Source organism: Cryptomeria japonica, chromosome 5 (genome assembly GCF_030272615.1).
Source record: "Cryptomeria japonica chromosome 5, Sugi_1.0, whole genome shotgun sequence".
NCBI classification, from domain to species: domain Eukaryota; kingdom Viridiplantae; phylum Streptophyta; class Pinopsida; order Cupressales; family Cupressaceae; genus Cryptomeria; species Cryptomeria japonica.
Genome location: NC_081409.1, coordinates 53,790,715 through 53,801,642, shown reverse-complemented (window position 1 = coordinate 53,801,642; position 10,928 = coordinate 53,790,715). Strand labels below are relative to the sequence as shown.

The window sequence follows — 10,928 nt, the reverse complement described above, 5'->3', positions numbered from 1 at the left end:
CTAAAAATTTAAATTCACTATATTCAAAATAACTCATTATTTTTCTCTCTTTTTACTTAGATAAAGTATAATTTTGTTTGTAAACCTTCTACTAAAAATATACACACAACTATAAGTATATTTATATGTGCCAAATTTGTAATTTAAAAATACATACATACATACATAACATTTTGCATCTTATCTGTAACATATTTTCTTCTCGAAATAATAAATAAATTAATAAATTTCTTAAAGAGAATGGCATAATCATAGTTATAATACAGTTTAAGCACATAAAGAGGTGGTCGAACCATATCTGCAACTGCTATATACGAAGATTATGTTATGAAAATACTTGCACTGAAGAATCTTCATCTGAAGTTTGAACAAATGCCTTGTAACACAGGCCTTAAGATACTATACATATTAGTATATACAAGGAGATGTAAAGAATGTACATGAACAGTTACCTAACAAAGTTGAAAAGCAGTTTCAATAAGTACATTACTTCCACTGGACGATTCTCCTGAATTAACCTTTAGCAGATTCTGTACAACACCTTGAGTTGAATTATCAAGCTCTACTCTACTGGTGTTGCCTTCGTTTCGTTCTATCTGAAAGAGGAGAAACAACGTCAAGATTCTTTCAAGTGGGAAGAACAGTTTGAATACAGAATATTTTTTGAATCCCTGAAGTACTGGAGAAGCGTGGTACCGCGCTCATAAGAAACTGATTATGTGATTGTAGGAGGCATTCCTGCACCCCATAATAATTGATTTAGAAATTGATAATATTATAGCCCTTACAATAATCCTTAAAGATATATCTCTGTGAATGAATACAAGATTATGTGCTCCCAAAGGTTTCATACCCCTTTTTTAAGCTTGGCAATCTCCTCACTTAGGCTTTCGTCCTGTTGAAGTAAAACAATAAGGGTTTGTCTTTTATGGATGTAGGGAAAGGAGGAAAAGGTTATTTATTTTAGGATGTATTAATATATAAGTTATAACTTATTTTTCAAAACAATTGCTTATTTTATATATTAGAAAAATAATGAGCAAATGCAAAACTAAACATCCCCTTCCACTCTCCCTACCTTCTTTGATCTTACACAAGCTAGGCTCTTCTGCACCATAATTTTCAAGCCGTTGGAGATCCGAAATGCTTAAGGATGTAAGGTCTTCTCCCGTTAGTTGCCTGTGAGTAAATTCCGTATTTAAGCAATTGTTACTATTTTAATTTCATAAGATGAACTGTTCAAATCTGTGAGTATAGTTCTATTAATAATAACCAAGGGCTATGCCCTATAAAAATGGATTTCAAGCCAAAATGCATAAATACCTTATGTTGTTTCCAAGACTGTCAGTTTGTTGCCTGAGAATTCTTGCCTCTTGCTGCCAATACTTCAAGTTCATATTGATTGAATATAGTTAAGCCATTCAAATCATGACATATACTTACAAGTAAAAGCTTCTATTCTTCGTTGATATGGTTCGAGAATTTACCTGAATTTCACTGTCTTTAACATTCTCATCACGCTGCGCTTTATGAACAGTGATTTCCCTGTACTTCCCAAAAGTTTTTTCAATACTTACACCATCAAGTAAAAAAACATTATAATCAGATGCCTGATAATATTGAGGAGGTGAAGCGCTCTAAACAAGGAAACAGATAATTGTATTTAAATTATGGTTAGCTTTGAATGTGAAGATATCTTCAAAATATTGGTACATTTCTTGTTTATCTCTGGTTCCAATGTGCAGTTTTTATGTTTGATTAAAATCCAAAGCTACGGCAGCAAAAGAGAGCTAATAGCATAAAACTCAAACACACACAAGGTTGCATAGTTTAGTTTCAATGACATGCACCCAAGACTACCTCTAGATAGGTTATTTAACATGTTGTGGAGTTATAAAAAGTACCAAACTTGTTATAACAAATCCATACCATCATCCAAGGAGTTATAAGGAGAAAATAGAAAATATCATTAAGGATCTCCTTGACATGGGATTCATAATGTCTAGCTCTAGCCTATTTGCTTCCTCAATATTGCCAGGGTGAAGCAAAAAGATGTCTTAATAAAAAATGTGCATAAATTATAGAAGTTTGTTCGTGCATAAACTATAGAGGTTTGAACAAGAAGGAAATAAACAATAAATATCCCATACCCATAATAGATGAATTCATTGATGAGATATATAGTGTAGTCTATTTCTTTAAATTTGATATGAGATCCAAGTATCATAGATTCACATGAGCAAGGAGGATGTGGAGAAGACTACTTTACAATTTCACAATGAACAAAGGAAGCATAGAAAATATTTAATAAGTTCAAAGAGGTATTGAGTTCATGCCCAGTGCTTGGAATATGATTCATTTCGAGAAGTTTTAGGGGTTGTTCTAACTCAAAAAGGTCATCCAATAGCTTTTGAGAGAAAAAAATTGAGTTAACTAGAGAGGGATACTCTAATTTATAACAAAGAAATGTTAGAAATCATGTCATGCATACACTTGACAAGTCAAGGTAATACATGGTATGTGGGAAGTTGTGGTAAAAACAAATCATAAAAGTCTCAAGTTTTTCTTGAATCAAAGAGATTTAAATGAGTTCCCAAAAAAGTTTTTTTTTGGCCCACTAAATTACAAGCATACTTTTTTTTTTGTTGATTGGTAGGACTATTATTTTAGAATATGCTAAGGTATCTTTTACTTTTAAGATTTTAGATGAATTAGTAGAAGATGAAAGATAAATATTTGTAGATGAGCTAATTTATTACAAGAATAGAATATTTTTGGTATCAAGATTGAGGATAAAATATATATATATTGTTCAAACTTTGCATGATATATATATCGAGAGTGTATGGCTTTCCAATAGAACAATATTTAATGTATATTTTTCCATCGTGATTGCTACACCTTCCAATTCTTGAATAAAAATGGAAAAGTATCTCCATGTGCTTTATCACTATTTTGACTAATGATCAAGGTGAAGATTTTATATATGTTATGGTATAAATATTGAAAAAGTATGCACATTTCTTTCTTATCACATCCAATTTTAAGGCACCCTAAGTAGGAGAGATATATTTTAGGGAGATTTTTTGATTGCATGAAATTCTCAAGAATATTATCAGTGATAGAGATAGTAGGTTCCTTACTTATTTTTGGGAGTAACTCTTTCACATCATAGGTACAAAGATTCCACCGAATAAAAAATTACATAATGTTTACCATGTTTTCTACCTTAAAAAGGTTATTGGACACAAACTAGTAGTTTCATCTAATTTACCACTTTTAAATCATCAAGGTTCATTCATTTTAGTGTTAGATAAGTGATCAAAACAAGGGAGATTTATCTAAGAAGTAGAAGATTTACAAAGAACCCGATCAAATACAAAGGATTACCTATTGAAGACACAACTTATGAAGGGTTTGTGATTCTTAAGCATCCAAATACCCATTTCTTGAGTACAAGAAATCTTTGGGAGTGAGGACTTGTCATGTTCACTTTCCAAAAATAACACTTTCTATTTACTTTTGATTATTCGTAAATACTAAGTCAGGTCCTATGGATAAATTGGAGAATGATGGCCTTTTTGGTAACATGGCCAAATCAAATTTAGTGGTAAATTAATTAATTTCTATTTCATATATGCTAAAGAGAAACAAATGGTGTGGATTTTGTAAGTTTGTATTCTTGAAGTTATTTGGCTTACTTGTGGTTTAGTTACAAATTAGGCAAGCGGAATTTTTTATTGAAATGGGAAAGGAGGTGATGGAAACTTTGACCAGCAGTTACTAAACATGACCATAAATTTAACATCATTTTTGTAATGAGGTTTGTGTAACCAAATGATGCATTTGAATGTGGTTTCATTTAAAATATATTTGGGCTTCATTTTCACACGTTCATCATGTTGATTTTACTAACAAATTTGTTGCTCTTTAGAGGTTGTGCAATGTGTGGAGAAGGAGAAGTGGGGATGAGAGTATGAATGTTTCTACGACGAATAAGAATGCGAGTCTACGGTTCTTCTAGGTGAAATTTCATACAAATTTTACGATTTTGTAGATTGGAATTAGTTTTAGTATTTAACTTCAATATTTTTTAAGGTTCTGATTAAGGGTTTGTGTGTGAAGTGTGAGTTACATTTATAGGATCTAGATTTTTTTTATTATTCTAACTTACCCCCAATTTTTTGTAGATTACATAATATATTTTAAGTTATTTTTTTCTTTTATTTCTTTTTAAGATCAATCATTTTATCATTCCAAATAGTTTTTTTCTAGTATGGTGAAGGTTCTCCAAAACTATTGTAATCTTGGTTGTGTATCTGGGTAGCATTTTCTCTCAATTTGAGTAAGATTACTATAAGAGTTATCGGAGATATTATTTGTTGTTTGAGTTCAATTAATGATACTAAATCATAAGATATTGATTTTTTCAAATCTATACCATTAACTATTTATCTATCTATGTGAAGTACATTGAATTTTAGGTGTGATTGTTTACATAATTTTTTGGTAATGTCTAAAGCAATTTCAATATTTTACAAAGATATTTTTGAAGGATTCTAAATCATTATCAAATCAGGTATAATTTTTTTATAGGCATTAGTACAAACATGACATATGGAGGTACTTCTAACGACTCCAAATTTGCTGCAATTGAATTCATGACGCCCAAACTATTTCTTAGGTGCTCAGATCAACAATACTTGACCTTGATTTTTCCTTAAATTCAACCAAAGTCTTTATAGATTAATATATTTTCCCAATTAATTTACTCATCCATTAGAGACTATATTTTTCATCGTAGTTATTGCTGATACATTTTCACAAAATATAGTTGTACCATCCACTTATTCTTCTTACAAAATTATTTAGGATTCTTTATAGTCATATAGCTTGGCATACCAGTACATTTTTAGCTATATGCTTAGCTTCAACTGTGGAAAGAGAAACATTGGATTGTTTCATTTAAGCCCTCTTAATGACTCTCACTCACAAGTGGAACACATATTGTAATTTTCCCTTTTTATTGTCTACACTCCACACAATCACTATTTGTGTATTCAACTAACCCAAGCTCATTTCTACTATATACAAAATGCCATAACTTTTTGTGACATTATCATGCCTCATAGTTCTCTTAGTACTTATTAATTTGTGTTAGTTGGAGTCACCATATATCTATAAATGAAACTTATTCCATGCATAATATCATGCCTTGTTGTTGCTAAATCTATTAAACTACCAACAAAACTCTTGTTCATGGTTGGATTGATATGGTTGTTAAAATATTCCTTACTCAACTTTAATCCTATGGTTGTTGGTGTTGTTGCAATTTTACTATTTTATAATCTAAACATTTCAAATATTCTATTGTAGAATTTTAGGAGAGATGAATATCTCGTGGGATCCATAGTTTTCACTTCTATGCCTAGACAACACTTTAAGATGCCTATATTTTCTTCTCAAGTTCTCTTTTCATCGCCTCTTTAAAAGTAGTAATATGAAAATCATCATTGTCCATTAAAAATTAATCATCTACATACAAGATAATAATATATATATCTTTCCATCACTTATCTCGATGTAAATAGTGGCCTCACCATATCTTCTTCTTAATCTATTGCTCAACAACAATGAGTTTATTCTATTATCGATTTGAAATGTTTTCTCTTTGTGTTGGTCTACTATTGCTAATATTCCCTTACCAATTTGTGTCCATTCTAGTGGAGCATATGTCTCATCATAATGTCTTATAGGGTTACTCTATCTTATAGACCTACTTCACTCTAATAATTCGGATACTTGAATGCAAATCACTTAATTCTAATATTGTACTTATTTCCATTAAATCTATTGTATTACCCATGGCCTCAAAATATTTTCCTTATTTCACAACATCCTTAAAATAAATTGGATCATTATTAAAAAATAATCCATATAATTTTTTATCAAACACCTTTGTACCTTTCTTTTTGATAAATCTCCCTTATACGTTTCATTTATTTAGTATTAGGGAGGACCCTATATTTTCACATTACACAATTATCTCTTTAGGTTATCCCATATTTAATCTTGAGGGGGGGGGGGGGGGGGGTTGGTTTTGTTCAAAATTTGTTTGGACAATTATCTAATTATCTATTAATTAGGTCATTTAATTGCATTTACTTAAGTTGAACTTAGGTGGATTTTATTATAGAGTTTTCTTTTCTAATAGTAGTTCTAGATATAGTTGAGCTTAAATTAGCTCCTATTTTGCATTGCCTTAACTCTCCTAATTTTAGCATTAGGGTTTGCACCTAGGGTTTTATCCATCTTTTATAAGGATTCATTCATTCATTGTAATTGTATCTCCAATTATAGTTTGTGCAATAATACAAAATTCTTTAGTTGTTTTAGAGCATACAATCTTTTCTTGATCTCCTTTGTTTAATAGGTGTTTAGCTTGTAGATGATTTTTGGCTCCTACGGTTGATCATCAACTTCTACAAGAGAGGTTGGAACACCAACACAACATTCAACTTAGGAAAGCCCCTATTCAACACAACTATTTTCTCCCAATTCTTGTGTGTGCAGGTTTATATCTAACAAATAAAGTGTTATGGGAGAGTAGAGAAAATAGTTAGAATTTACAAAAGATTTTAATTCGGTGTACAACCCTAGACTAATTCACTAGTTGCCCCTATCTTGTTGTTCTCAATTGGATTTTACGGAGACAATATTTTTGAGCCTACTGAATACATTTTTTCTCGCCTTCTTTAGTTGTAGACACCTTGAGATTAGGGAACTCGATACCTTTATCTAGTCCTTTCTTCTCTAGATTTCAAATTTAGGTTTTACTTTGTATCTCTATTCCATTGGTGGCTCACTATTTTTGTCCTTTTCTCTATATCTATTGTATATTGCTCTAATCAATCATTTTTCTATCATTAATAATTGATCCCATTCACATTCTTCACAAACTCAATTCCATAGTAACAAAGAAATAGAATCCACAATGTTTAGCTCTCGTATCAAGATTGTAGCTAAACATATTTGTGTTACAATGTTATATGTAGGGAATTTGAGATCTTAGTTTGCATCCATAGGCCTCGGATCTCATCTTCTTACATATAATTTGTGCTCTTTATCCATATCTTAATCATGATGAGAGAATGTTTTTTATTTATAACACTATAGTAATCATCTTTCAATAGTTCTCTATATTTTCTTCATGCTTCAGTGGTGTTCTTCATGTTCTTATTGTTATTTGTAATTGTTTTCGAGGCTAATTAGTCTTTCAACTTGTATTTCTATCTTTTGAAAAGGATTTTTCTTCCACATAATTTTTATCTTCTTTGATTGTGAGAAATGTTTTGCATTTCTAGATGGTACCTCATTAGTCCTTAGTTGTTAGGATCCATCTTTTTCAATTAATGCATTCATAATTAGACGTTTTAGTTACTCTCTAAGTTGAACTTAAAGGTGATGCTAGAGTAATTTAGTACTCTAAGACTTAAGCTTATTTAGGTCATATTCCCTTTAGTGTCTTAAGTCTTATGATGATGATACATGTCATGATCTAGTGTCATCCTCACAATTTATATAATGCATTTTTCTAACCTTTTTTTATTTTTATAAAGATTTATTGTATCTTTATTATTCAATTAAGATACATAATATGATTTATGTTTCTGTATTAAAAAATTCCTTAGCCTCCACAATTTTTCATATTTTCTCATTTTATGATAGATCTTTGATTGTTGATTATCTTCCAAATTTTGAAATTGAGAGATCAACTCCAACAACCACGTCCAATAACAATAATTTTAAATAACTCCAAACATTTACATACGTAGCAATCGCCACCCATCAATCCATTCATCCATCCATCTTTCTTTCTTCCGAGTGATGATAGCATACGGGAACAACTCCGGGCTCTCTTTTACTTTCTCACTGCATGGCGCTCTTATTGATAGCCACCTATCTTCTTATGCGTTTCACATGCTCCCTCTTTCTTCTATTGTAAGTGGAGGAAATCGAGACTAACGTATTAGTCTTTGTTTACCCAGCATAAAAATAGAGAACACACTAACGGTCTCCTTGAAATATTCTACCTCACTCCCGCATGGCTATTAGGCAATCTATAGCGTAAAGAGCCTACAATTTCCCCTTCTCATCTTATGTCCTCGTTTTCTTCTTTCCTTCGATTACCATATCTTCCCTTTTATCTCCCGCGGCCATTTCACGTTAAGATTGTTGCCTTTAATGCTCTATTCTTTCTCATAGCTCCTCATTTTCCCTCTCCTCCCTTCTTCACATGCCTTTGTCGTAGATTACATGTTGCGTTCAAACAAAAGCGAGTCTTCTTAAAATGTTGCCCTTGGTGAAGTGGATGAAATAGATTCGGGGCTTATGAATGTTGTCTCCCCGTTTTCTCAAAATTTTCTATCTATTTGTCTACTGGACAGTCCCTGTCTTCTATCCTCACGCCACTCTCTCTTATCCAAAACCTCTTTAAACTTGCCCAAAAATAAATCTTGCAAATATGGATGTTGTAGATTCTTCTCCTCGTGCGTATGAGGCCGAAAATACCATTCAAATCCCTTTTTCAGATACCAAGTTTATGGATTCATTGATAAGAACAACCTATTCCAATTTAGGAAAAAATAAACTCTTTGTTCTTTCTCCACTCTTCTTCGCCTCTTGTATAACATCCTTGTCCAATATATGATTGTGTGATATAAAATCCATGTAGACTTAAATCACCCCACTTCATTGATTCAAACCACTTAACATCGCCCTTCTTCACCTTTACCTCACTGTGCTACAACCTATAACTAAATCTCATCTTCTTTTTACATGCCCATTTTTGGACATAATGTCACTTACCCTATACAAAAAGTAAACAAAACCCTCATTAAATGAATCTTTAATTATCAACAATGTTTTTTTACCTTGTGACACTTGCATTTATTCAACATTCTTGACTTCATCTTCATAGTCACTTGCACCCTTTTTGATCTAATTGAGCATTTGTTCCCCATTTTCCCACTCCCTTGCAACTATTACTCTCTTTCCCCTTCTCAAGATGGGCTATACTATTTTTATCAATATTTATTTCCTTGTTAGAGGGTAAAACGAAATTGCAACTTTACTCAACACACTTGCAATAATTAATATGATGAACTACTACTTCTTGTAGCACCTTGCACATGGCTTTCATTATCTTGTCAACCTTCATGCCCTCCCTCACACTCCCCTCACTGATTGTTCCCTCTACTTGCAATATGCTAGTTGCAAGATCATATTTAGTCTTCTTGGTTGCATCCTCTTGCAACATCAATATACTACCACTCCTAATTTAACTTGTAATGTCACCAGGATTCTAATATCACTTTTTATATCCACGTAGTCAACTTTCTTTACTTCATGTACTTAATCTCCTAAAGTATAGCTTCTTACTCAAACCTTTTTGTTACATTGATTAACAATAGCTCACTCCTATTTCTATTTGCTTTCATTTGTAAAACTTTTAGAACCACATTAGTTATATGTGCAAACTCATGCCTACATAACTATTTTATTGCACCTTCTCAAATCATCTTTTTCATAACATCCTCAAAACACTCTTTTCCTATCATTAATTGTAGCTATTTGTAGCTCCTTGTTCACCTCCTTTAGCACATTCTTAACCTCACACTTGAGCTTTTGTATTAATTTACGTTGATGAATTTAAGGAATCTTTTCATCCTCCCATGTAGCTTGTTATTTTCTCCCCTCCATCATGCTTTCCTCTTGACAGTGTTTTTCATTATTCTCTTAAACTAGAAAGTTCCTTTAATGCATGCATCAATAATTTGTAAATCTCTTTTGCTAGTACCTCTTCTTCATACTTTTTCATGACTATACTACTCCACTAGTCTTCACCTATCATCCTCCCAGGCTTAGGCAAAGACACTAGCTCCTCTATTCCTTATACTTGGTATACCTCTCTTGTATCATCATCCTCTAAAACGAGGATATATATTTCGTCATTTCAATCTTATGTACTTATAAACATAAATGTGATAGAAAATTTGGCGGGCCTAGAATCATCATCTGTTCTAATATCTTTCTCATGATATTCCTATTTGTGTGATACAACTCATGGCTTACATCTTCCTTGGAGGTTGGTGTTGTCATTTATTAGGACTTCCCTATCATCTACCTTTCTATCCTCAAGGTCTTTTATGAGCTATTGATGATCAATATCTTCATATATCGGGTACACACATTATTTAAAGATTTCAAGTTTCCCTTAGTCATCTTGAAGGCCTTCAAGAGTAGCTTAACATTTGTATAAGACCCACTACTAACTAAACTCTTTCTTCATCTTCACTCTATGTATCTACCCTTTTTTTAGAGAAACCTCCTATCATGTTATTTTGAACTTAGAAATCCATTGTCAATTGTACTTTACTCATAAATTTGAATACTACATCTAGTCTTCCCACTACATCTACAACACTAGCCTCTAACATTCTTGTACTTCCTAGTGGCATGTTTATATCTTGGAATTCTCACTAGCACTATAACTTGCTCTCTACTAGAGGGATACACTAATTATTCCCCCACATGAACCATTTTCTCTTCACATAGTTTTCATTATTTCTCTATCTCACACCAAGGATAGTGAACTCCTTTTTTCATAGCTATGGTTTATTCTATAAAGCATATATCGAAACTACCCACCAATTATAGTTCTCAAACTCTCAACCTCACTCCTCATATACAAGAGAAGTAGAATCTTGACATTGTTGTACTCAATGGTACAACCAAACAAGATAATTTCTGATAGGACCAAACTTAGTTAAAATAATTTTTTTAGGTCACTCCAAACAACTTGCACATTCAACCCTCTTGTTGTAAATGTAGACATTTAAATCTTGCTAATGCCCTTTTTCATATTA

General features: G+C 32.0%; 1 pseudogene; it reads right to left on the bottom strand.

Moving 5' to 3' along the window:
• Nucleotides 1–452: 452 nt before the first annotated feature.
• The window catches only part of LOC131068575 (MADS-box transcription factor 23-like), a 41,440-nt pseudogene continuing 30,964 nt past the window's right edge, over nt 453–10,928 (bottom strand).